The 26,931-nt window shown below is 38.3% G+C and overlaps 1 long non-coding RNA gene across 1 annotated transcript; it reads right to left on the reverse strand.

The window, feature by feature from the left end:
* Positions 1-2,096: 2,096 nt before the first annotated feature.
* Positions 2,097-19,262, reverse strand: LOC135325975 (uncharacterized). Its single transcript, XR_010386675.1, has 3 exons — positions 19,195-19,262; positions 18,154-18,737; positions 2,097-2,174 (listed from the first exon to the last, which is right to left on the reverse strand). It is a non-coding gene; the product is annotated as an uncharacterized LOC135325975 (long non-coding RNA).
* Between the last annotated feature and the right edge of the window lie 7,669 nt (positions 19,263-26,931).

Raw genomic sequence — 26,931 nt, forward strand, 5'->3', positions numbered from 1 at the left:
GCAGAAACAAAGATATGGGAATAAAGAAGTTTTCCATGAGCAGTGAATTTACACGCAGCAAGAAATTTTAACCATCAAAACTTGCTTAGTATTTTAGAAGTATAGCTCCTAAACCAAATCTGTGTAATTTAGCCACCTCTAAAGACAGCTCAAGCACCTTTCTAGAGAAAGTATTGTAGGAAGAAATACACGAGGAGAAGGAAAGGTATAGTATACTCACCAGGCGCGTGTTAACGACAGGAAACAGCAATGCTAAGAGGGCCCCATTTAACATATGCATCTGCAACCTTAGAAGAGAGATGAGATATTATTTTCACAGATTAGAAATGAAATGCAAAGTTTTTATGTAGTATGTTATATGTACATGTTATGTATAGTTATGTAGTATTTTATGTAGTGTATCTTTCATAAAAGGTAGCAGGAAATTTGAGAAAATTCTGCTGGCTTTAATTTGAATAAAGCCACTGTTCACTGCAATAACCAGGATAAGAACTCTCTTTAAATAAACATTTTAATAATTTCCTGAAGTAGGACTGCTTTCTATAATGAGCTTTGGATTCCTAGAAGGTTTTGACTGCCTGTTCATATTAATCCTGTTCATATTAATCCTGTTCATGGTCCAGGCTGCTAAATGGTTGAAATTTTGCTGTTCATTTTGCTTTCAGAGCTTAAAATAGACATTTGAGAAAGTTTTTACTTTCATCCAACTCCATAAATGTACATGACATCAAACTAAAGCTTTGGGAATTTGGAAGAAGTCTGATTTTTGAGTCACTTAAATAAAAGAATTATATTTGTAAAGATGCAACAGAGAATCCCAAGCAAAGAACAGGGAAAGAAAGTAGTATTTAAATTACAGTGCTGTATTTTATTTTATACAGCTTTCAGTCATCTCTCCCTGAACCACTGTTGCATCAGGACCTACAGAAGTAAGGTCAGTACTGTTTAAGTCTACTTTATATAAGAGACAAAGTAAAGCATAAATTTCATTCTACAACCACTGCCTGTCATAAACTCTATTAAAAATTACAAAGTTTATAAGTAACTTGGGGCGGGGGAGGAAGGTATTACAATTCCAAAACAGTTCTTCAAATGTCATTTATATGTCAGGACGTCAGAAAACAGAAAGGCTCATTCTGAAAAAGAACAAATACTGCAGCCTCTGCCCTGCAACCAGTCCTTTGCAAATGCATAGTAAATCCAGGATTTCCTAGACACCAGACTTACTTTGCACGCTCTCTGAGATGAAGAGGCACTAGTACTGTATCTCTGTATTCAGCCTACTCCCTGCCCAAATAAGGAGCAGCAGGAAAAAGTTGTAGCGAGACAGTAGCACCTCCAAAACAATTCATGAGGCATGCCCCCAGCATCATATTTTCCAGTCACTGCCTAGACTAAGAGAAGAAAGAGCCGAGTGAACTGTCACGGTGGCAACTACAGCCATTCCTGATTATCATTCTGTCTGGGAAGTCCCATGACCCTCCTCACAATATACTAGCTGTACCCCTATCATGCAACGCACATGAGAGAGGGCCTTTGAGAGCAAGAACTCTATAGGTAAGAACCTATAAAAAGTATGGGCTGTTTACTGGACTCTACTGCACTAGTCCATTAGACCACTTCCTAAAGTTAGTAACAATAAGCAATATTATAGAAAAGATTGCACACATTTGAGAAATACCCAAATCAGTAGGAATCTGCTTTAACTATTTAACTTATCTCCACATTTTAAAAAATAGACCCATACTGTACATATGGCCTTCCATGAAGATCAGCTACTAATTTTTAGTGAAGATAATCAGAAAGTACGAGGCACATGACATACATTTAACAAGCCCATAGGTTATTCTGTAGAAGGACACCTGTGCTCTCATCAACTACTGCGCGAATAGGTGTTGCCTGTGAGACCAAAACCACCACCAGTACAAAAGAAACAAGGGTCAGTGGACTCAGCACCCACAGCTGAAGCCATGACCCTTTTCAAGGTCTCATCATTCAGTCCAGCCAGTATGTCTTTCTAACTAAGGGCTGGATGCGTATCTTACTATTTTATGACTTAAGCCACAATCAACTTCTAAGCACACCATGCAAGTAGACAGAAATGCAGCAAGGATGGGGCATTACCTGAAAAGAATCATTGCAACCCGACATGGAGGACAGTCAAGAAGAAAAATCTGAAACATTAGGCAAAAAAAAAAGAAAGAAATTAATGATACGATCTTATTTAAACTCTATATTGTGTATCTTTCTTCCTCAGTTCTGTATGTGACAGATCACTTCTACTAGAAGAACTGTTTTACAGCAGAGCTGGAAAAGACTCAAAATCATGAACAAATTAAAAGATCTCACATTACCTACATATACAAGGATTTAAGCAGTATGAGCAGCATCTAGGATTCAGCTTCTGCCAGTTCCTAAGAAGCAAATCAAGTTCTAGTCCATTTGAAATTCTCTCATTATTAAATATATATATACTTATATATAGATCTCTCTCTCTCTCTCTCTCCCTCTCTCAGGGCTTTTGTAAAGCAGATTACTGTATTACCAATCATTTCACTATTGTAGCCTCTATAGCCTTACTTTGGGAAGTGCTAAGAGGCTTTTATAGACAACCATCTTACATTAGATCTTCAAGACTGGGTCCGGCACTGCTGAAGCAAAGGAGAGTATTGTCATCATAAATGCTTAGTATTCAGCACAGCAGGGACCTTACCATGACCAGAGGATATCTCAGTATCCGTTCTATAGATAACCTTAGCAGTCATCTTTAAATACATTTGTTGCCTTATTTCCATAGAGTATTTTTGAAGTACTGTTTAAATTTCACCAGTAATTAGCTATCTATTTCCTAAAACAAAAAGTAGCCTAATGCAATTTGAGCAGTATATATTTGTTTCTCTTCGCAGGCCAAACTCCTACCATAAATACGACCTGGTTTAAATCCTTATGTAATAAAATATTGTTGATTAGCAACAATCTCCCATCTAACTTTCACAGCAACTTAAAACACTTCATATCAGCAAGTTTTACTCTGGATAAAAAGAAAAAACTGTGCAAGTGTTCAGTGTTAACCCCCTACCCCCCCTTTTTGTTAAAAAAATATTGTCCACTATGGGGGGTTGGGGGGGGCAGAAGAATTCCTTCCTAGTTTGGTCTGCTCTCTGAGAGAAAGTATTTCAGTAAAAAATGGATCATGCTTTTTTCTGTTGTTTCTAAAATAAGTGCACAATAGATTATTTCACTGCCAAGCTACTAGTCAACTCATTAAATCACTCCAAGTGAGAATATTTGAAGAACATGTCCACTTTGGGGACAAGTTGGATAAACTGAACAAACCTATTTCTTTGAAGTGCTACAGGGCCTACCTGGCCAGGTAACTGATGGATGTTCAAATTAATTACTAGCAGGCAATGTACTTGCTATAGCAACAATCGAAAGGTTGAAGGCTGCATCATTCTATTCAGCCCTTGTGCCTGAAAGGGCCTGTTATTACCATATGAATAGATGCGCACATTTCAAATATTTTATTTCCAGTGCAGGTTCCTAATATACAGCCATTTATTTCTCTAATCAAATTACTTGTATGTTTTAATTCAAGTCCGTCAGTCTCAATAACAGTTTAGAATGTACACATACACTCACAGGAAAAAAAATCTTTTTCCTTAGTCATACAGAACTCTAATAGAGGCACAGCAAGAAAAAGGCATCAATTAATTTAAAGAACCTCAAGACATTTGCTTAGTGAATGCTCCTAAAAGCCAATCAGAGTTTCTTTCAAGTCTTGTATTTAAAAAGCAAGCCATTTCTACTCATCAAGGAAGGTTAAAGAGTAAGTGAACACAATGGATGCATGATGACAATCTGCTAGTGGATGCTTTCTTTGCTAAGGAAAAAACAAAAAACCCACAAAATCTTATGTGAGGTCTGTGTATCACCTTACACATTAAGGCCCATATGGCTTCTGGGAAAAGTGTCCAACACTTACTAATTACATTTCATCATTCTGTCATTTGATATTTTTGCAACAGACTCTGTCTACTAACTCAATTAAAGTTTCATCAACTGTGGACTATATCCCTTCTGTCGTGGACCATAAAATTTTCCCTTCTGTGGTCTCTTATAATACCTGTTTTTTCCCATGCTATTTGTATACATTCAAAGTATATATTCAAAAAGTCCAACTTTTTAAACATTCCATGATATATGTTAACAGAAGGAGAGACGGCATTTAGAGTCCCACTAGTTCATTTGAACCTTTAAATTCAGGTATCTTATGATTTCCTTACATTCATTTGAAGTACTGTTCATACTTAAATGAAGAAAATTCTATTCCTCCAGTACAGATTTCATTTTTTTCTTTTTATTTCCTACATCTTAAAAAAAAACAAAAACAAACTGAAATGCTTTTCTCTGTGTACACAGAGAAATGTGTCTTAATCACACCAGTCATTCACTTTTCTGACACACTGCAGAGTGTTCCAACTACTGAACGGCAGAGGAAAAACTAGGGTACAACTCTATGTAGCAGCTGAATCTTAATGTACCTGCTGAATCTCACCATTGAGGTGAAACAGTAGCAAGTATTAAAAAAGTATGGTCATAATAGTTACAAAGATTGAGATGAACTCATCAACCTAATCCAAAATACTTTACTGCCTCAGAGACAGGCAAAGAAGAGAACAGGATTCACAGCTGCTCATTTTCAGGTCAGCTCTACAGCAACAAACACAGTTTCCGGATTTGTGATGGCAAAAGAAATATTAAATATTTTTGAGCATGCAAGTCCCTCTGTTATGAGGGATCTTTCAGAAAAATGTGTTTGTCTTTCATTTTTGGGAAGGATAGCAGGGAATTTAACTGGCATGTTTATGTTAAAACTTTAAGATAGTGAAACAGATCTTCAAATGTTTCAGCTTTAGCAATTTAATATCAAGCACTTTCTCTCTAAATACCTACTTTCCATGATAAATAAACCTCACAACCTCTTAAAAGGAATGTTTTACAGACCCTTTGTAGCAGATTTACAGAGGATTATTTCACAGAGTAGATTTAAATGTTAGAGAGCACCATCATTCAGCTCACATAGTAATTAGCAGCCTGAAAATACCTAGTTCACAGCAGACACGCTCATAAGCTCTAACGTACTGAGTGTTCACATACTCATTCCATAATAATATTACATTTCACTGTCATACTGGAAACGCAGTCCTTAGCCTTGAGGTAGGAAACAGCTAAGTCTTATAAACTGAACAATATCATATAAAGTTAGTGACATGGCTGTGAAGAGTACCCAGCTTCTGTGTTCCTGGTAAAACTCTGAAGGTTTTACTTGCTCAGACTAGCAGAGATAATAGCCCCCATCCTAGCTGGCACGTTGCAGACACGAGACAACATATATTTTAAAGTACACTGAAGGAGGCTCTTCCACACACGTTTTTATCTGATCATCATTGCGTACATTCAAGGCAGAACAGCTAAACTTTCAATTTAGAAAAAAGCTAAGAAACAACCGCAATATCCCTCCTCATTTTACCCATTATATTTTCACGTGTTACAAAGGAAAAGAAGGACAAAAGAATTAACTGGAAGCCCAAAATGTACAAAGTAACATTTGAGAGAGGAAAAATAAGCTATAAAATATTCATTGTCTGACCTGCTGAATTCTGGGCACAGTTTTGGTCATTCCCTTCCCTCTCACTTTTACACACACACCACCCACCCAAAAGACAGCAGATTTGGGAAAGGGTTACAGAAGTCAACAAGAATGATCAAAATGTATTGAATAGCTTCCATACATGGATCAATTTAACACATCAAGCATCTTCGACCTGAAAAAGATTTTGGGCTGAGGGGAGCGAGAGAAAGAGAGGATACAAAATCATGGGTGGTCTTAGGACTTGTTATCTGTGCGTTTCCTTACGTGGGCACAGCACTGTGAGTCAGGATGCTTGAGAGACAGAAAGCAGCATTTCAATCTTTCACCAGCACAGGACCAGGAGATTCTGAGATTCTTTTCAAGTAATAAACTACAAAGAAATTCAAAACACTGGTAAATCTGCAAACAGAACTTCACTTCAAGCCTGAGGACCCAGAAGAAAACAGAAGTCAGAAAGTCAGTCAAATTCCTAGTTGCTCTGCAAGACCATAAGTACCGTCCATCCCCATGGGAAATATTTCTGGCACGAAGAACTGCATGAGCAGCACTCCCTCTGCACAAGCCCAAATACAAAGGTCACACCAGAACACATGATGGGTCACCAGGGCTGTTAGAAGTTGGAGACTGTAAGGGAGAGGATTGCACTGCTTAGCTATTCGTCTACTGAGAGGAGACCTGAAAGAGACTAAACTCATGGTTGCATTGAACCAACCCAGGACTGGGTTGAGAATCAGCCTGTTCCATAATGCATTTCTTGAACCATGCACTGAGAAAGAAGAGAAAGCTCCAAGTGATATCTGCAGCTCTGGGACAGACTGCAAAGAAGGAAAAGGATATTTCCCCCCCTGCATTAATATGCTTAAAAATTGTATAGAGTGAACATGTATGTGATCCAATCATTCAGTATTTGATGGAGTTTCCAAGAAATATCATGTCTGAGCTCCTTAAACAGCAGCGATCATTATTTTCTTAAATCTAATTTATTAGTCATCTGCATTACTGTGGTAGGTAGTAGAGCCTGTATGTAAAAGGACTATTCTGAAGACCTTATCAAGGTAATATTGCATGAATTTATCGAGGAGAACTTCTGTAGTGACAGACAGGATCATGTGAGAGACTACAGAGCTGCACAGGGATCAAAAGATAGAAACATTATGACCTAGAGCAAAATGTTTCTTCCTTTGGACTTAGACGCACTGTTCTCTCTAAGAAGTGAGCACAGCAAAGTCTATTAGGATTCACACCACTGTTAAGTGAGGTCAATGGAACATTTCTCTCCCTTGTGTATCAGTCCTCTCCTCCCATGCAAAAAACACAGAGAGAGAAAAGGCAGTCTTCACTATTCCTATGGTAATGTATGCCAACTCTTCATTTGTCAGCTAGTCCAAAAGGAATATTCTGCAAAGTATGCCTTCCCTACCTTTAATTTCCTGGCAGGATCGAGAAGATAGCAATACGTAGATATCACAAAGTATTACATTTGCCCTCCACAAATTCCTGTTAAGCTCCTTCCCTTTTAATCACCGGAAGCAAGCATAACCACTCAGAGGGAATAAGGAACTGGGGAAAACAGGTAATTCTTTTTTTTTTTTTTTATAAATGCATTTTTAGAAGTCAGAATTTACAAAAAAATTACTCCTTGACATTGCAGTAATGTCTCTAGGTAAAAGTCAAAAATAACATGCATGGAAAAAAGGCTAGATATCCACTGAAATAAAGTGGTATTTTGCAGCAAGTTTGGGGGCTTTTATTGATTATATCAGTTTTCCTAATGGCAAAAATATTAAAATGCACCCACATCTCCAAAGTGTGAACAAATTTAATGTTGGAACAAACACCTAAAATTCACAAAAGACTGCAACTTTATGAAACCACAATGAACTATGTTAACATTAACCTGACAGCTCACTTAAGACAAATTAATTTTCTAATCTGCATGCACTATGGTAACCCCTAATAGTATTTTCACTTCTTGCACTTTAAAGCATTACTTACGCTGCAATTACCAGATCAGTTTTGAGATATTCGAGGTTTCCATTATTTGATTTTTCCAGTTCATATGGAAATAGTTTTATTTAAACAGTCTTTCACAATTTGCAAATCTAGACTTCAGCAATGTGCATGTGCACCAGTATGAGTTGGAAAGAGGTAAAGAACACAGTCAGACACATGGAGTTTTCCATTTTCCATTTAACTGTATTGCTAGATTGGACATGGTAAGAAAGGAAAGGGATTGGGTGAGGGGGAGGGTTGTTTGTTTTTTTAATCCAGCAGTGCCTCTTAAGTACATTTGCTATCAATCACTTTTGGTGGAGGGGGGAAAAAAAAAAGTCCCTGATGCAAGCAGATTTTCCTAAATGGCATTATTACAAATCCAACATGCTCAGATGTTGAGAGAAACTCAAACTTCAAGATGTAAATGTCCTGATATGTTACCAGGCTACTACCTATAGTAGCTAAAATTTACTACGTTAGGAAGATTGCTAGCATTTTCCCCATCTTGCCATTATAAGGCATGACTAGCCTACAATTGAGATCCTAAAAACAGCTGATTAAATCTCTAAAATGAAAGGCTATGATACATGCTGGAGTCAAGTCTAGAAGAATTCTCAGATACTGATGAGAAGGTATATATTTGTTTTACAAGCTCCAAAAGGTTTATGAGAACACTGCCATTTCAAAAATCATTTCTCATGTCAGCCACAAATTTTCCCATTTGTCTGTTTGTCTAATGGTTCCTCGCTTCTTTGACATTTGATAAAGCCACATTCCACCACTAGTTTGACTAATCAGCATTTCAGAAAGCAAGACTACTAAAAATCCCAAGAGCTGTTCTCAAAAGGGAAGCACAATCTTTCATTTGAAAAGGATGCAACTAAAGAGTATAATAGCAATAATGTATCTGAACTGAAGTAAAATATCTTTTCAAATATCTAGGCCTGGATACCTTCCAATTTATTTAATGTTACTGTGCCACTCCATGTGCACTATGAGTAAGGAGAGCTGGGGTTTTTTCTATTACTTGGCTGCCTCTCCAGTTTTGGATTCCAAAATATTCCAACACTCTTCAAAATATTACACCTAAAGCTCCCTTTAGAAGTATTTTAATGACATTATTTTTGAGTTGGTGAATTGAGGGAGAGAGTATAGTCAAAACTTGTCATGAAACACTTGTCTTCTACTAATCTTTGTCCTACTGAGAGACAGATATGCAGAAAGATGATTTTGCTTGATCAGAAATAAACTAACGGCAAAAGAAGATGATCAAAAAGGCAGAAGGGGAAGGAAAGAACAAGTCACGCAACTAACTATTCCAGATTAAGCTTCAGACAAAGTAGCACCCATCACATAGATAGGAATGTTTACAGAAGTCCAAGGAAAGTTGTTTCTGGCAAAAGTTGCCTGAGCATGCTACAGGTAAAACTCTCATGTCTCATAAATGCAGCACAGAAGATTTCATTTACCTTTAATAACAGCAGCTTGCCTGTCTCTGTGAGCCATCTGTTTGATTTAGTGCCTGGTTGCAGCTGCAGCAGACTGGAAATGTATCTTTCTTTTCAAACACTCCAGTCATGCTCAATTAACCAGGTCATAAATTGATTGTTTTAATACACTATTTTGAAATGAAGAGGTTAGCTTTTAATTGCTACTTGCAACATTCAGAGCAATATGAAAAATCCATGACCAAATTCTGGAATGAATTAAAGAAAAAGAGAAAAAAGGGGGGAGGGGAGGAGGAGGGTAACCCTCTGCTCAATCTCTACCTAAATAAAAGCCTTTACTTTTTCTTAGGTGTATCAAAGTACCCTCTAGAGCAAAAGAGATTAAAAGGTATGTTTAAAAGGTTACAGTACATTGGCTTTCACTGTAAACGTGAAAAATATCCATTTCCCCCCTACAATGATAAAACATAAGGCAAGGAACATTCAAGCAGCTGGATAATTTAAAAGGTGAAGAAGATTTTGTTAAGTCTAGAATTCATTTTTAAAATAAGTTCAAAACAATCAACCTATTATTTCTTATCAGAAAGTAATATGCTTTAATAACTCCACCATAAACCTCGATACCGAATCAAGGCTGTAAATTAGATGTTGATCATTTTTATTAATTATCAATTCAGCGCAAAGCAGCCATATCATTTAGAAGCCATCTGTGTGCCTACTAAAAAGCAACTCTTTAAAACTCATAAATACAGTTTGACAAATCAGGAGATAAGGTTAAGATCTTTTAGAATGCCAAATCTGAAAAGAGAACGGACACTAAGAGATTGTTACATTCTCCTTGCTATACAGCAACAATTAAAACGTACTTAACCTCTCAGCATAAGAAGCACAGTTGCCTTTCTGCAGCTGTCAGATGGATTCAGGGATTAATTAATTTGTCCTGTGGAACTGTTAATCTATTGTTAAGAGTACTCACAATTCAAAGCAACATTGCTGGCAAAGCATTACATAACACTACAGTAAAAAGTGGTTCCTGTGTTACACAAAACAGACTCTGGGAACATCTGAAGCTGCCTGCCCCTCCTTCCAACCTCCCAGTTTCAACCTGGGGATGAGAGAGGTGTAGCAAGCTGAACAATTTCCATCTTCTACTCTAAAGACTAAGTAATGTCTTGTAAATATATATATATTCATTGGGACATTCTAGGTTAGTCTCCCCTTACATAGGCTTAGCTTGTTTATCAGAAGAACCTGTACTCCGTTTCTTCCATTATATAGTCCTAGGTGAAAGATTTTCTAGACTTCTCGTATTTTAGGATTAATTATTAACATAGGACTCAGGTCTTCCTATGTGTATCACAGCAGCATTAGTAATGACATCTTAGGTATAGTTCAGAGGGAAAAAAAGTGCACTGAGGCTATTTTTCTTCCTTTTCCTCTAATCACCATCTGCACTAGGCCTTCACTAGTAGTGGGTTACTTCCTTCCCCACTCCTAGCTTAATGCTGTTAGCAAAAGGTGACAATAAGAAACTAATCTGGGGGAGAAGAAAAAAAATGCTGACTAGAAAAATAATATTCAAGTCTCCAACTTCCTAATAAAATACTACAGGTTTAACTTGCATTTACATCTGTCAATGATTCCGTGAAAGCTCACATGTTCCCAATAAGATTTTCATATGCATATTCATATCTATTCACTTTTGTTACATATGCAAAGCATGAAGTTTCATATCACAGCTTCCTACAGAAGCAAAACCATTTTAGCATATTCTTGCTCTACTCTGCCTCAAGTCACTAATACCTTTTTATTGTCACAGTTCACCAATCCCTCAGTTGTGCTGATGAAACAGTTTAAGGACCATATACATTTATTCCTTCAGTAGACAAAAAAAGCACATTCTGAAAAAAACCTTGTTTATATACCATTTCCTAAGATATGCAGCTCTTTCATATTTGACATGTTACAAGGATAAATTTACTAATATTCCCTCCAAAAAACTAAACTGCTTTTCAGGGAATCTGCCACAGCAACAAAGCATGAAGACATTAAGGAAACAATGTTAAAAGATCAGGGAAGCTGAAAAAAATAAAATGCTAAAATGAAGACAATTGTAGAATTAAAAGACCTTAATTCATCGAGGCGTTAAAACTCAAGTCTTCAGTAACTTGATCATATAATCTGCCTCTCTCCTCCTTTATTTCCCCCTGCCCCCAATAATGGACACTTCAGTTTCAACCTTTCTGTTCCTCTGTTCTAAAAGCAAAATAATGTCGCCTAATATCACAAAAAAGTAAATTATTGATATTTTGGGGGGGAAAAAAAATCATACATTGTTACAAACATTAAAATTAACTTTCTTGTGGGCTATTCTGTAGATTAAAACCTGAATGGTATACTGAATGTTTCTAGCTTTTCTTTCCTGGCCAATACAGGGGGATGATTGCATCTTCAGCCTCAATAGATGTTTTGGCAAAGATATGCAGATAGTGGACAATGATTTGGGAAGATGAAGGTTATTTGGGAGTTTATTGGTAGTTTTATTGAAGACTCTGCATAATCTTATATTTTCCTTGTTTTATTGGGCTACCTCTTCTAGACTTTGTTTTACAAAAAGTTCTTTGACTTTATTCAATTTCATTTAGACTCTTTTTTTCCCTCCTAAAAATAGAATATTATGTTCATCGCCTGTACAGATACAAGCATTCTGCCTTTACTACCTTTTGATCCTGTTGGCCAATGGCAACCAAATTTGATAGACTGCAAGATCAACTTTCAGATAATTAACTTCCCATAGCTTTTGTCCAAACTGATGTCCAGGCAGGGCAGAGACACCTTGTAAGTGCCTCCCAAAGCCTAAAATAATAATAATAAAAAAGGTCAAAATGGCATTGCACATGAAAAAGGTTTCCATTAAAGAGTGCCATCAAACACAAAATATAGATATGAAAGAAACCAGTCTACACTGTTTTTTGGAGTTTACAGAGCTAATTTAAAAGATGAAATAAAAACAGCTGATGTTATTCTAGTAGGATTTGAAAAGTAAGTTTCAAAATAGTACCTTTTGAGTATGTCAGGATAATTATGATAATAAAACGAGTCTTAAGCACACTGATTTTTTTTCTTGAGCACAACTTAGAAGATGACTGTATAAAATTATTTTTAATTTTTTACCCAGAGAGCAACTATCTTAGATCATAGGATTTCAATTAATTCTCAGGAAAAGTACAGTCACCGACATTCACAATTACCATACGTATAAGGGATCAGTCCAAACTGAATTAAGTTCTGTTATGAAGGAAGAATTATGCAAACAACTATAAACTTAGCTTGATACATGACTTATCTTCTACCTCATAGCTGCTACAATACCGTATGGAAAAGGCTTTTTTTTCCTAGATTTGTTCTCTAAAAATTTTTAGTCTTTTAATGGTCATGTACATCATACCTTAAAACACATACCATCCATACTTGCCTTTGCAGTTTGTCCACAAAGCTGAGTTTCAACTACTCTCAGTCCTTTCACAATACTGCATCTATCTATACCCTTTGTAATTTCTTCAGGTGGACAAAGTACTGAAGAACAGAAATGTTTTTCTCCCAGTTTTCTGAGCACTCGCTGCAGAGCCCTATATCCGAGTAAAATACGAGTCACCTGCAGTCCCACCAACGTTTTCTAGTCAAAAATCCATAATTTGTTTTCCATATTGGCAAAGAGAATTATATTTTGGAGATAATCACTAACCACTACATCTTCAGTGATTGGCTTATTACATTTATTTCCCTGGACTTCAGAGTTATAGGTTAGTCCTTCTTTTGCATAAAAACGCTTTATTAATGAGCTCAATCAAGAATACTCCTGCTTTATATATAACATCAGAAGCTGATAGAATTAAGAGGGTTTAGCTGAGAGAATTAAGAGAATTTAAGTTTTTGGCTTGCTAGAGAAGCTAGAATGCAATAAGTTTCTATTTTTCCAAGCTGCAGGATTACCCAGAGATTACCCTGTGATTACCCAGAGATTCGTACTGTTCTTCTCAGTCTCACTAATAAGGTATTTGGAGATGATTTTTGATTATGTTAAAAAATTAACACCATGTACCATACTAAGTACTTCTGGAGCAAGAGGCAATCTTTAAAAACATCAGGATGATACATATGTAATAGTTGTTTTTATTATAGAACATCATGTTAGCCAAAGAAACCGGAACAGTGACATAATCCAAAAAAACCCCAAGGCATATAGCACCATATTCCTGGTAATTTAAGTTGGCATTTCACTAACTACCAAAGTATTAAAGTATAAACAACTAAATTCACTTGGCACTAATTACTTGTCAATCTGAATAAATACAAACCCTTACCACATGACATGACATGACACAACATACCTGTGCCCCTTGAACTACTGCCATCCTTCTAGCAGTGAAATACACCCTTTGGCAAGAAATAAGCCTTGCCGCCAAGAAATACTGGTGCTCTCGGTGCTTCAGTTGTTCTCTATCTGCCCTTTTTCACCACACACTATGATGATTTTCCTTTCCAGGAATCAGCTTTAAGAGGAAGTATTGCAAGTTAATTTGCAGTTAGAGAAAGAAAGACTTGTTTTATGCTGAAGACAAGCAGCATGCTTCATCATCTGATGTTTATGAGCTGCGATTATGCACATCTTCCACTTAAGTTTAAATGAAGGATTTCATGTCTACCAGATAATATTTCAGACCACTGAAAGGATTGTTGACCTTGCTACAACAGGCTCACACAGCTGCTAAATGTACTGATTTGGGAATAAGCTGTAAGGTATACTATGCTCCATATATATGCTCATATATATCTCCTTACATTTTGGAGAGCTTACATTGTCATAGGAAATTTTGCCTTCACTCCTCCATATCTTCCCCAAGAATCATAATACATGCAGCAGTGAATGAAACTCTGTAAAAAATAGCTTTGCTTTAGAATACTGCTGCCCTTTAAAAATTGCATAACTCATTAAACTTTTACATGCAGGCTATTGCTCACATTACCCAATACAGTTGTTGCCATTATTTAGTGTCATTTCTATAAATATTTACTGAATTTATGTAATCAAACGTTCTTCATACCCACTATCAAACAACAGGCTACAAATGACCCTAGATTTTTAATTCAAGGTTTTGAAGAGAGAGAATATAAAAAACACACACACTGGACTCTTCCAAATATTAAAAGATATTTAGGAGCAGTGTATGAAAATTAAATTTACAATCACACCTAAAAATCACATTTGACCACCTAATCAGATTTTTTCCAATGTTTAAAAAATTGGGGGGGGGGGGGAGGGGAGGAAGGGGGAGGGGGAGGGAGAGAGAGAGAATTAATGAATTATACGCTGGGACAGATTCCCAAATGATGCAGACTCAGTCAAGCTATATTTATTACGTACGTTCTAAAAACAGCCCATTGTTTCTAAAAAACACAGTAGCCTCTTACAGAGGACAGGAAGGCTCCAGGTCTCTAAAGAAGCTAAAACTGGAAATAGTGAACATAGGATTTATTATTTATCAAATTACAGATGTACTTAGCAGTGATTTTAATTATACAAAGTTCAGCTCTAAGATCAAGATCACTGCGTGAAACTCAACTCCCCTATATTTTAGACATTTCTTCCCCTTGTCTTCCCCCCCCCCCACTTTCCCTTTAATTTAGTTCCCTTTGCCTAAAAAGATCATTGTTTGATAGAACCATCCAGCAATGTGTGACTATTTCCTAAAAAGCATTTTCTTAAGGACATAAATTTTGCATTTAGGACAGTCTATTCCAGCCAAAGGTATGTTCTATACATATGGTAAATCTTTTCCTGCTATACAAGGAAAAACAGGATTGCAATACACTACTGGTCTTAAAATGTGTCCCCTTTAGCATACCCTTTCATGCCAGGTTTACAGCAGTATCATTGGTCCAATCACATACTCAGTCTTAATAACTGTTTTTCTCTTTTTTTTTTTTCTTTAAGAGGTATTCAAATCATCTTCAGTAAGAGCACTCCACGTAGAGAAAGAACTTAAAAAAAAAAAAAAAAAAAGTCAAGCTATAACAGAATTCTTACTTTCTATAGAGGCCATTTCTCCTGCTACACCACACCAACTAAATAACTGCACTGCACAAATACACCTCCATCCCCGTGGGATAGCTGTCAAAGATACTACAAAAATTCCCATTCTACCTTTATCCAAAAAAAAAAAAAAAAAAAAAAGCAGCTTATCAAGAAACAAATAGTTTCGGTTCCCCCCACCCTTTTTTAAATGATGCTGCACTTACATCACAGGTGAAAAAACAACATTGTCATTCTTCCTCCAAAAGTTAAGCAAGAAACCTAAACTAAGTCCAGGTGTGGAAATAAACTGTATTATTTCTAGATGATTCAACTAGCTGACAGGATGGCAACAAGCTCTCTGAATCTGATTAACCAAGAGAACTGTTTTGGTAGTTTAAACGAGTATGTTCGTTTGACCAACACTTTAGCCTTCTGATGACACATCTAAACTAGTTCTTCCTGCTTATGAAGGAGATTTGATTTGAACACTGGTTGGCGTAAGTGATATGCAGAAATTAGACACCTGAACAAAACACATTTATTTGCACAACTCAGTAACCATTATATTATGCAGTTTTGTCTACTCAAATACACCGCAAGGTTTAAGTCTCATTTTATTTTGTTAGTTCATTTCACTTTTAGGTCATTCAAAAGCAGGACTTTTGCTTTTATGCAGACAAAACTGGAGGGCAGTTTTCAGTTCCAAATATTTCTGGCTTACAGCCCAGAGCCTTTGTTGCTCTGAGATGAAATAGTCTCAGCTTAGAAAAGGAAAATAGAAATCGAGTGCAAGAAGAGACCTTTACCAACAGCTACTGTTGGCTTCCCTTTCAGTGACCTCAAATGTTGCAGCACGTTTCATCTCTTCACCTCCTACCACTGTTCATCCTATTGTTTAGGCCCAGCAGCAGGATTATGTACAAACAATTGTAAGAACAGAAGAAAATGGTAACATTGTATTTTCATATATCTCATTGCCAACCTGCTGCCTTGAGCAAACTCAGAGCAGAAGAACAAAACTCACAAGATTCCAACCGTATATATTTTTTCTTGCTGATGGAAGACATCAGTCTTGTTATCTAACTTGTTTTCTCTGTTGAACGCTGTTGTTTTGCAACTGTTTTCATCCTCGACATTAAACATGGGCCTGCCTATACCTAAGGCAGCTGTTTAAAGATGAAGAGGCGTAACTTCTGCATTTTGCTGACATACCATCTTCTGAATTTCACAGAATAAACTGCTGTATAATAACTAATTTCCAATTAGTTATTAGCATAGATTTAAACATGCTCCACAACTGGTTTGCAACTGTGGTCTGAAAGACATTATTTAAAAAGAGTTGCCCATGCCTCGCTACAAAAGGTAAATCTCTGTCTTCCCGGAGAAGACCATTAATAAATGAGCTAAATAATAGTAGCTCCCTGATTTATGCATAAATACCAGCTTTTTCTGAACACCTATAATAAATATCACATTACTATTGTAACATAATATCATAATACCATATCAGGGGAACTAAACTTATCTGTCATAACAGTAATCTAACCTTACCTTCTAATCCAGAGAATTAATCGGAAAATCTTCCAGTAAATATTGAGTTAAAATAATATGGCCACATTCCATTTCTTTTCATTTCTCAAATATTTCTACAGCTCTTGCCTAACTTATGTTTTCCATTTCATTACCAATATTGACTAATTGATTGCACAGCTATTGTTACTACTTTATGGGCAGCAAGCGTCCTATAGTCCTATGAGCTAACGTTGCATCACTGCTAAGCAATTTACATACCCTACTAATTAAGTTCTGGAACAGCAAGTTAATTGCTATAAATGTCTTGCATATTTCTGTAAAGAGCTTGGTTTTCCCCTCTTAAATGGATACCCATCTCCCTTAGACCTCTGGTACTACAAGAAAACAATGTTACCATTCCTTTTTCAGAAAATGCTCTCCAGGAGTGAAAGTAAGAACTGGCTTGATCTGATACAGCCTAGATCAGTTGCCCCTGATCCTTTGCCTTCTGCAAAGGGAGACTGAGAGTAAGAACTACATTGGTTTGATTTTTATTTGTTATTGCTATTAGACAGATATTTTTATCATGGCAGCTTTTATGAAAGTCTTTTTGACATTCTTTTATTAATTCTTGAGCTTAAATTTTGTAAATTGTCCAGTGTTGAGGCTAGAGCATTAGAGAAATTAAACAAAATTATAAAGGAGTTTGGGAGATGTCAAAAATAATTACATTCTCAGTGAAGGTGACTTCTAGGTACATGTACAGGACCATTGGAAAATAGAGCTCATAAGGTTTAGATATCACAGTTCAATAATTGTTTATGAACATTTCCAGTATTCCAACCGCTACACAAACTGTATATTAAAGTGCATCTGCAAGCTAGACACAAGTCATTAAGTTACACAGTGTACCCACAGGTATTCAGCCAGACCACTTATTTCATCCCACAGATAAATGTGACAGAGGTAAGACTGGCCTCCTTACCATTCAGCTTTTAAAATTAGAAAGCCAGTATCAAAATTTTCTGCACGAGGAGTAATTCATTTCTTCAACAACTTCACAAAACACATTCACATCCCTGAAAAAAAAATTACCTGAAAACGTTACCAGTGAACTACATCAGCCTGTTAGCAACAGCCTTGCTTTCATTAAATTTGGTGCAAATTTTACCACTACTGTCACTGGAAACAGCATTTTCTATTCTTGAAGCAATGATCAGGTAAAGGTAACTAATCTTTTGCCTTTCCAAGCAGGAAGTTTGACCTTAGTATTTTCATTTGACGTTTGCTTCTTCATCGATTTCAGTTTGGCCAATTAAAAACTAAATCATTATTAAAAATTTATATCAATTCTTGACATTTGTACCCTTGTTATGCACTTTTGGTCCACAACTGACTATATAAAAATACTGCCTTGCAAGTATAAAGCTAAAGCAAACTTCCTGGTAACCACACATGGGCCTTACCTCCATCATAGTGACCACATGACATGGACTCAGTAGGTAAATGACAGTCTTGGTAGCAAACTTGAACCCCACCTCCAGCCCAAAGATGAGACAGAGAGCCACCAGTAGCAGATTTTTGCCCAAGCTCTCCTGCTTAGCCTGGGGCTGCTGTAGCAGATGACCCTCCAGCTCCCTGCAGTGCAGCTGCCTCAGCTTCCACAGGGACAGAAGGATCTCCACAAAACCCACACTGAGGAAGACCAAGCTCTCCAGCAGACGCTGCTGCCCGGAGAGAAAGGCAGCGCATTCTGGCCCTCCATTGCCAGCAAAGCTGGGCTCCACCCCCCCGTACAGCCAGTCCAGGAGATTATGGAGGCTGTAACGGGACATGGTGGGATAGTGCCTCTTCTCCTCCCCGTCACTGTCCAGGAACAGGTAGGAGCAAGATGGAATCAAAGCCAAAATGCTGTCGGGCTGACGAAACATGAAATGCAAGGACGTCCCCTCTGTTCCCTCCCGAGCTTCAGGAGAAGCCAGCAGCCCACAACAAGGCTACACTGGGGGGTTTGCCTCTTGACGCCAGGACGGTAACTGCAAGCAACAGCCTGCAAGGGGAGAGGAGTTACAGATGAACGGGGTCACTGCACGGCGGTGCCAGCCGCTCGCCCCGAGACCCGTTACCCTCCCAGCCCCGTTAACACCCTTCACTCTCCTCCGCCTGAGCGTTACAGGACTGCCTTTCTCCTCGGCCGGCACTCCCACGTGCCCCGCCCCGCGGCCGCCTCTCTCCCCTTACCCGGCCCCCACGCCGTCCTGCGCCGGGCTCCTCGGCTCGCTGCCCTCGGCCTCGGCCTCCCCCGCCTGCGCGCCCTGCTCCCCCTGCCCCTCGGGGCCGTGCGACAGCCCTGCGCGTCCAGCCGCCGCTGCCCGGGCACCCGACGGCCGCTGATTGGACGCCGGACGGCCGCTGATTGGACGCCGGACGGCCGCCGAGCGGCCCCTCGCCCAACGGCCCCTCGTCCGCGCGCCGCGATCGGCGCCCTCAGAGCAGCGGCCCGGGACCTCAGGCAGCGGGAGCGGATCTCGGCTCCGTGAGGGAGCGCGGCTCAGAGGCGGGCCCGGCGCCCCCAGCCATGGGGGGGCAGAACTCCCACTAATACCTGTCATAGTTCAGCGCATGTTCTAGGGGATAACACATCCTATCTGTTATAGAAAAGACCTTCCTAATACGGATGAGTAAACTGCAGTAAGCAGAAATTACAGTTATTTCAAATAACAAAGGTTTGTAAAAAATACATACAACAGAATTCCAATAGCTAAATTGAGTTAAGATGTAACAAATGTCAGACTAATTGTAAATGTTTCAGTGTTTCAAAAAGAGATTTGGATAAATTATGCTCATCCCTTATGTGAGATTAGCTTTGCTACTTAATTTTTATGGAGGTTCTTATAGAAGGTCTTCGGCATTCCTTCATCCACAGCATCTGATGTTCAAATATTAACATTTTTCAGTTGTGGTGCCTTAATTTATAAATAAACAGAGGGCCTGAAAATTCAGGAGCCAAGAGGTGCCAGGCAGACGCTGCAGAAATTAATAGAAGTTTATATAGAGGCTATTTTGGATGATACTGTTGTGTTTCTACTTGGGGAACATTTTTAAATGGATTAATCTTCAAGTGGAAATTGTGAACAAGTGGCTACCTGACAGAGGGGTTTTTTTTGGTTTTTGGTTTTTTTTCCGCCTCTCCTCTTTGCCCTTATAGGTGAAACTGAGCACAAACTGAATCATATTGTCTGCTGCAAAAAGAAGTCATCCAACCCCATCTTTATCTGTCATCTCGTTACAGCATGCTCATGCTTCTGTATGAGCTCATTGTTAGAAGTTTTTTAAAAAGATCTATTATATATAAAAATATATATGTATTGAAAGGTGCTAATCAACCTCAAGCAGGTCACGTGACTGGTCATGCGGATCTAAAATCATATCAGATTTTTTTTAAAAATCTTCAATATATGCAGATGTTATACGGAATTTCTTACCAGTGTAGTAATGCTATACTGATGAATAAACAATCCTGCAGGTTTTTAAGGACGAGGTCAGCAATACTTCCCACCGTGGCTTGGGGGGAAAAAAGGATAGTTTTGTCTCCTTTTTGTACACAGCATAATGCACAACGCATTTTTGTCTAACTCTCAGTAGCCGTTGCTTAAAAATATGGTTCAAACTGTAAAGGTGTGCTTTTAAAATGAGTTAATGCCAGACCCTTCTGGACCAGAGTTTTGTATCACTAATTAAAAAAACTGTTACAAAGTCTACGGTCAATCAGATTTGTATGATATTTTATAAAAATGCTTAGAATAATCAGTCTGTCTACAGTGTTTCTAGGGCACCTACCTCCTCAGCACGCAAGTGCTGAGAATGCTACAGATGTTTTCTGTGTAATTGTGGGTTTATTTGTACAAAATGTGCAGTTCACTGTGACATGCACTGGGACAGAATAGGTCTGTTTGCTTAAAGCTGATCAAGAAACGCTTTCGTAAATGGCCTTCCCTTGTAATTATGTTTATTGCCCTTTCAGATACGTCGCTGGTTTTAGATAAAGACTTTTTTTTATTATTTGGGGTACTTTATAAGAAGTTAAGGTACAACCACGTAGCCTGTTTCACTGTTTTAAGTTGGAACGCTAACTTCCAATGAGCACTAATCAGTTTGCCTTATTCCATTAAAAGGGTTTTCTTTTAATTCTTTTGCTTAATGTTCCTAAAAACCATGCTCTGTAAACTGAGTTAGACGACAAACCCCTAGAGCTGACGTGAAGCTGCTGCTCAGTCGTGCTTCAAGCGGCCGCCTTCTGCCCCGACTGCTGTAGCACTGACGTCCCACCATCTCCGCCCCGCTGCTGCTGGTGGCAGGGGGAGGGCACGCTCGAGTTCTGACCTCAGATATACTGCTGTTTAATCGAGACAGTCCAATCCACTGGCACACCCTGACGTTTGTATATGGACCTCCTTACTTGTCTTCAAATGTGCGGGGTTTTAAAATTGTTGCCTGGAGTAGGTTACATCTCTTGTGTGTGTTAGATCGAACCAAAGAAGCCTCCAGCCATGCCCAAATGCTGCTCCTAAAGCCTGCCTTCCAGTCCTTACAAAATCCCTGCAGGATTAAATGTATTAACTTTTTTATTTTTGTACAGTTTCTAACTGATTTTTGCTAGTGATGTTAATTGAATTAAGTTTATTTGGGGCATCTGAGTAGCTACTCCATTTAAATAAACTGGTGACTTTCCTTTTATGTTGGAAAAAAAAAGAAAAAAAAGAAAAAAATAGAAAAAAAGGAAACCCAAAGTGTGCCTCTCAGATTTAAGGGTTTCTGGTTACATTTATTCTTAAGACCAGCGATGATTCTTTACATACAAATTTATGTTTTCCTCATTTTTTATTACTGTTAAAGAAAAAGTAAAGAATAAAAACCTCTTTCTTTGCTCTGGACCCAGTAATTGCGCTGGTACATAAACGCACTGAGAAAACAAACTTTTGTTTGAAACTTTTGTAACAACTTATGACTGTTTTTGTATATCAAAGTTGATTCTTTTCAAAATATTTGGATCTAGTTTCTAAGTTATTTTAGTGTTTTATATGTTACCAAAAAACTACTTTGAATTGTTCACCAGCATCCTGAGTTATCTGTAATGCAACGGTGACACACAATAGGCTTAAAGCTACCTGGAGTAGCTTGTAAGGCCTCTCTCTTTTCCTTCCTTCCTTAGCAACTTGATTGATTACAATAATATCACAGATTACCTGAAACCCCTTCCTTTATAACTAGATCCTCCTTCCTTCCACATTTAATTGCTATTAGTGTGAAGAAACTGTTGAAATGGGCATTTTAATATAAGTATGGCTTAAAAGATAAAAATGAGGAAAAAGCAAAAAATAATTATATAGAAGGTTATCTGTGGGTCTGTGAGATATGGCTGTGGAAAGATATTGTAGTAGTTTTAACACTATTGTTATTACCTTTTAAATCATTTATCCAATAAAATAAGGAAAAAGAATCACCATTTCTTTTTATGTTTCTCTGCTTAATTGTGTGGCTTGGTCAGTTTTTTTGTTTGTTTTTATTGGAACATTTGAAATTGGTGTTTTAGATGCTAATGACGTTAGGAATATTTCTCTGAGATTAACTCAGTCTTTTCATTTTGCCTACTGTAGGAACAAACTGGACAGGTGCAGCTTGCAGTCTAATTCAGAAGTGAGTCACTGAACACTCCAACTTATATCAGCATTTCAGGTCCAGTTTTGTACTTTTTATGTCTAACTTTAAACACTGAATTATGTCCAGCATTGGGCCTCTTCCTCTCTGAGAGGTGGAAGTGGTTCTGACTTTCACAGAACGCAGCTTGGTTGCAGAACCAGTTACACTGGTGTGACCAATACGCTTCCCCGCGCTACAATAGGAACATTATTCAACAGGATAAATAGTACTAAGTTGAAAAATGAATTCATGCAGCAAAATTTATGTCAAATAATATCTTCAAGGAAATAATTTCAGTATACTTTCTTCATATTAATCTCATAGTAGAAGGTGTAATTTTAAAGAATATCAAGGTTTGCGTTGCCATGAGCGATTTATTTCATGTCGTGTCCAGCTAATGGGTACATTAGTCATGTTGTTAAAGAATAGCGAACCGAAACTGTCTAGAGGTAGCCGCTTAGCACAACTTCTATGAAACTTGCTTAGCATGAGGCGCTAAATTTGCTGAAGCCTTAGGCCGCACTTAGATAAAGTAATGAACTTTTACTTAGTCCAGTAAGAAAAGGGCCTCAGAGCTGGTTCAAGCTAGGAAGCTAAGGAAGTTACAAGCGGTCTGCATTCCTGCGTCTCACACTCCGAAAGGGAGGGTGTCAAGGCTTTGAAATAAGACCAGTGCAGGGCATTAGGACCTTGAGGGACAAAGCCTTAGCTCACTGCTGGGGCAGTGATAATTGTTATGCTTTAGAATCACCTCCTCCTCCTCCTCAGGACCTTGAGACACAACAGTAAGACCCAACAAAAACAGAGGTACAACCGTCATCAGAGACCGCAAAAAACAAAAATAAGGAGAAAAACAGCTTACCTCAGAATGACGATGAGACCCAATGAGGAGCAGGAGACCCCAGACCAAAAAATTACTATTGGTCTAACTACCGCGTGAGGGGTGGGAAATGTAAGTTGAAAAAACTGTAATTGCCCAGGATTTGTTTATGTTAGGGTCCCTCTTTGGAGGCACCCAGCTTGAGCTGTAATTATTGCACACGCGTCATTAAAATTTAATTATTTAATTTGTTTTGTTTTGGCTCTGAACTTTTCTGCGGCAACCTAGGGTCGGGCCCTGTTATGGTGGCCGACAAGCCTAATTTCCATAACAATGTTGACCCCATTTTACAGAAAAAAAGTGATCGTTTGGATTTTTCGTTAACTTACGGGGTTCCTTCAATGTATGGTGGGCCAGGGAAGGAAATTTTTTCCCTTCCCCCAAAACTTTTAGTCTAAGGCAGTATGGCCATTTTTAAGTTTTTAATTTGGGAAGGAGATCCAGTGAGAACAGCGTACCAGAACCATTAGTTCAACAGCTGTAACTGTCAGCACTGGTTTTCAGTGTCCCTATAGTAACTCTGGCTTGGTGGCAGAGCTTCCTGGGGTGCCTGGCAGGAGGGGAGGAAGGCTTGGCCATCCTCCTCCCCCCGGCGTGGACAGCTATGCTCATGCTGAAGGGATGTTTGTTTGAGGAGGGAGGAAGGCGTGTGCTCCTGTGAGGCAGCAAAGCCCCCATCCAGCTGTGCTGATGACAAAACACAGTTCCCAAGACAGAGGGAAAACTGACTTCTAAAACCGTGTTTCCTGAATTAAATGTCTGTTGCACTGAGAGACATTTTCTGTTGAGTATGAGTGAAAGGGAACGTACTCCCTCTGTAAGACAATTATTGAGACAAAGCAGAAAATTTTAATGTGCCCCTGCGCATGTTTTTGTCTTTGACTAATCTAAGATTTGTGTCTCCTGTCCATAGGTGCAAATTCTTAAAAAAAAAAATAACTAAAAAATCCATGTAATCTTCAGATGTTGAGGATTGATACAGATGTTACTCCACTTGCTTGAAGCCTCTATGTGGAAGATAAAATTTAACTCTGCAGGAAAAAGCTACTTAAGCAAATAGCTTAGACTGTCATTTTAGCATTTTACAGATTTGGTATCATTAGTCTGAAATTGGTAACATCTACCTAGAACTCATAGTTCACTGAGGTGTATACTTAGTGAAACTTCCAGCAAAAGTTCCCTGCTCTTCTTGCTCCTTCAGCCTGCTATGTAGTATTACACTGAAAAGAAACTAACACTGAGCATTAAGGATGCTTCAGAGCTGACAACTTACCTACATTGTTGGTATTAAACAGTGAAAGGCTGACTTAATGATTAGAGTTGCAGAGAGATTTAGAGAATAACTAGCAGTGGCAAGTGAAAAAGAAATTGCTCAGGTTTCCATAAAGCACTTGATGCTTAGGCAGAAGTCTAGTATAATGATTCTGCTTTAAGCATTGTTAGAGAAATGAAGCTGTGGTATTGATTCTGCTCCCAGACTGGTGAAAACCTCCTGCAACGCACATATAATAAACTCCAGTCAGAAAGGTGGGCATATTCAATATTTTCTCTTTCCAGGAACGGTATTTGCCAGGAAACTTACACAACTACATGCTTGCTGGTCTGAGATGGACTGGGTCACAACACTTGCAGTATACCTAAAGGTCCTTTAATTACTGCCAGAAACATTTGTGAAGTGCATTAGAGATGGAACTTCAGTTCAAGTACCTTCGAGTAGTTTTCTGGACAAAGTTTTAGGCTGAAATCTTCAGTACACGTTCTGTTCTATTCTCTGTTGTTCTAGTGAAGTGACATAGAACAGGACAGGAAATAAACAACATTCTCTACCAAAGTTGTGGCAAATACAAAAACAAGTGCACAAATTACCCCTTATTTTCAAATGTCACATCATAATGAAGTGGAAGGAGAGTACAGAGAGACATCATATACTGTTTCCTGTGCTTTTCATCCATAAGATATGGACAGGAAGTATTTAAGCAATGATTAAAGGATCTGTCAGCAAGGTAGACTCAGGTTTCTCTTGTGGGGATTGCCAGATAACAGGCACAAGTCCTGCTTGAATGCTTAGACTATCCAGAAATGCTGATAATCGTTGCTCTCTTTTAAAGGAATGGCTACATGCAGAGTAGACCAAGACGAGCATTACAGACAGCTTAGAGGAGAATCCATATTCTTATCTGATTGGTGATTAGCTGTCAAATATTCAAGGCCCCCTAGAAATCTGTTAGTATTACAAATTGAAGTGGAAAGCCAAGTTCAGTTTTCCTACCTAGTTTTACGAAGTCATACGCAAGACGCACACAGTGCCTAGTAGGTCTAGAATAACAAAACTGTACAGTATCCCTTAAAATGCATTTATTTGTTTCAATATAAAGATTTAACAACTATTTGCCCAGTTGGCTGGACTTAGGGTGCAACAACAAAAAAATGGACCAAAATACAAAAACAAATACACAAATTACCCCTTATTTGCAAATGTTACCTCATAACCAAGTTTTAGCACATTAAAAAGTTTACAAAATGTAGAACACTTTTACAAATTATTCAGAACTAACAGCATAGGCGGCAGTTCAGCCCCCCACATCAATCCTTGCCCCTGCCATTCCAGTCTGTGCCTGGATAACATGATGCTTGAATGAGAGAGTTGGGCAACTGGAACTGCAAGTTTCCAAAGACAGCTTTGTGCCTCAGCCCAGTGCATGAGCAGCTCCAGCTCCCCGGCACAGTTGGCTGGCGAGAGTGATGTGGGTGGGCATGCTCGCTGTTCTGCCTGCTGCGTCCTCTGCAGCATTGAGAGAATGACTCGGTTGGTAAATGCAGAAATAATTTTTTTAAAAAGTACAAAATTTACCCTGAAGAAAAATAAAATCAATTTTAAAACCACCTTGGCTTTAACTAAGTTACATTAAAAGCTGCAAGACAGATTTAGAGCAATAGCACTGAGTACAAGATCACAAAACTCAACAGATGTGTTATGTATCTTGTCACTGTAAATATGAAAACATCAAGGTTGACCTCTGTCTGCCTGTTGAAACCTTCCACATACCAGCAGAAGGGCTGACATATGCCCTCTTCCTGATTTTTTGGCCTTTTCAGAGCTTTAACTGCTAAGACTAATTTAATTCATAACAGTCTGCCTCTAGTGAAACAATTGCAACAGCAAAAAAACCCCAGCCCATCTATATTTTTCCATTATCTATAAATGTATAGGAAACCAATGCCTGCAGTTTAGACACAAGACTTAGGACATAAAAGTACAGTGTTTAAATAGTTGCAAATAGCTGTTTCTGAAAGGAAATACAATTAGGTTTTACAAAACATTATCCAATATACAGAAATATCAAAACCCTGACTAAGGCCAGAGATAGAGGGATAGAACTGCTACACTGAGGTACTCTATAATCTTAAGGTGTGCAAATGAACCGCCTGTTCCTGTCTCCCAGCTTCAGCAAGGCAGCACCTGCTTAAGCACAGGTGGGCTTTGCTTATTAGCAGTGTTTGTCAAGCCCTAAGAAGCTGAACCAGAACCAAATATAGGTAGGTGCTCATAGACTGTGGTCTTTCATTGATTTATGTAAGTATGACCAAGAGCTGTTAATTTGCACCCTGCAAAGGCAACAAAGTGGAATTTCTTCTTTGGTGTTTAAATAGAAGAACGCTGAAC

The sequence above is a fragment of the Dromaius novaehollandiae genome, unplaced genomic scaffold (genome assembly GCF_036370855.1).
Source record: "Dromaius novaehollandiae isolate bDroNov1 unplaced genomic scaffold, bDroNov1.hap1 HAP1_SCAFFOLD_88, whole genome shotgun sequence".
In the NCBI taxonomy this organism is placed as follows: Eukaryota; Metazoa; Chordata; class Aves; order Casuariiformes; family Dromaiidae; genus Dromaius; species Dromaius novaehollandiae.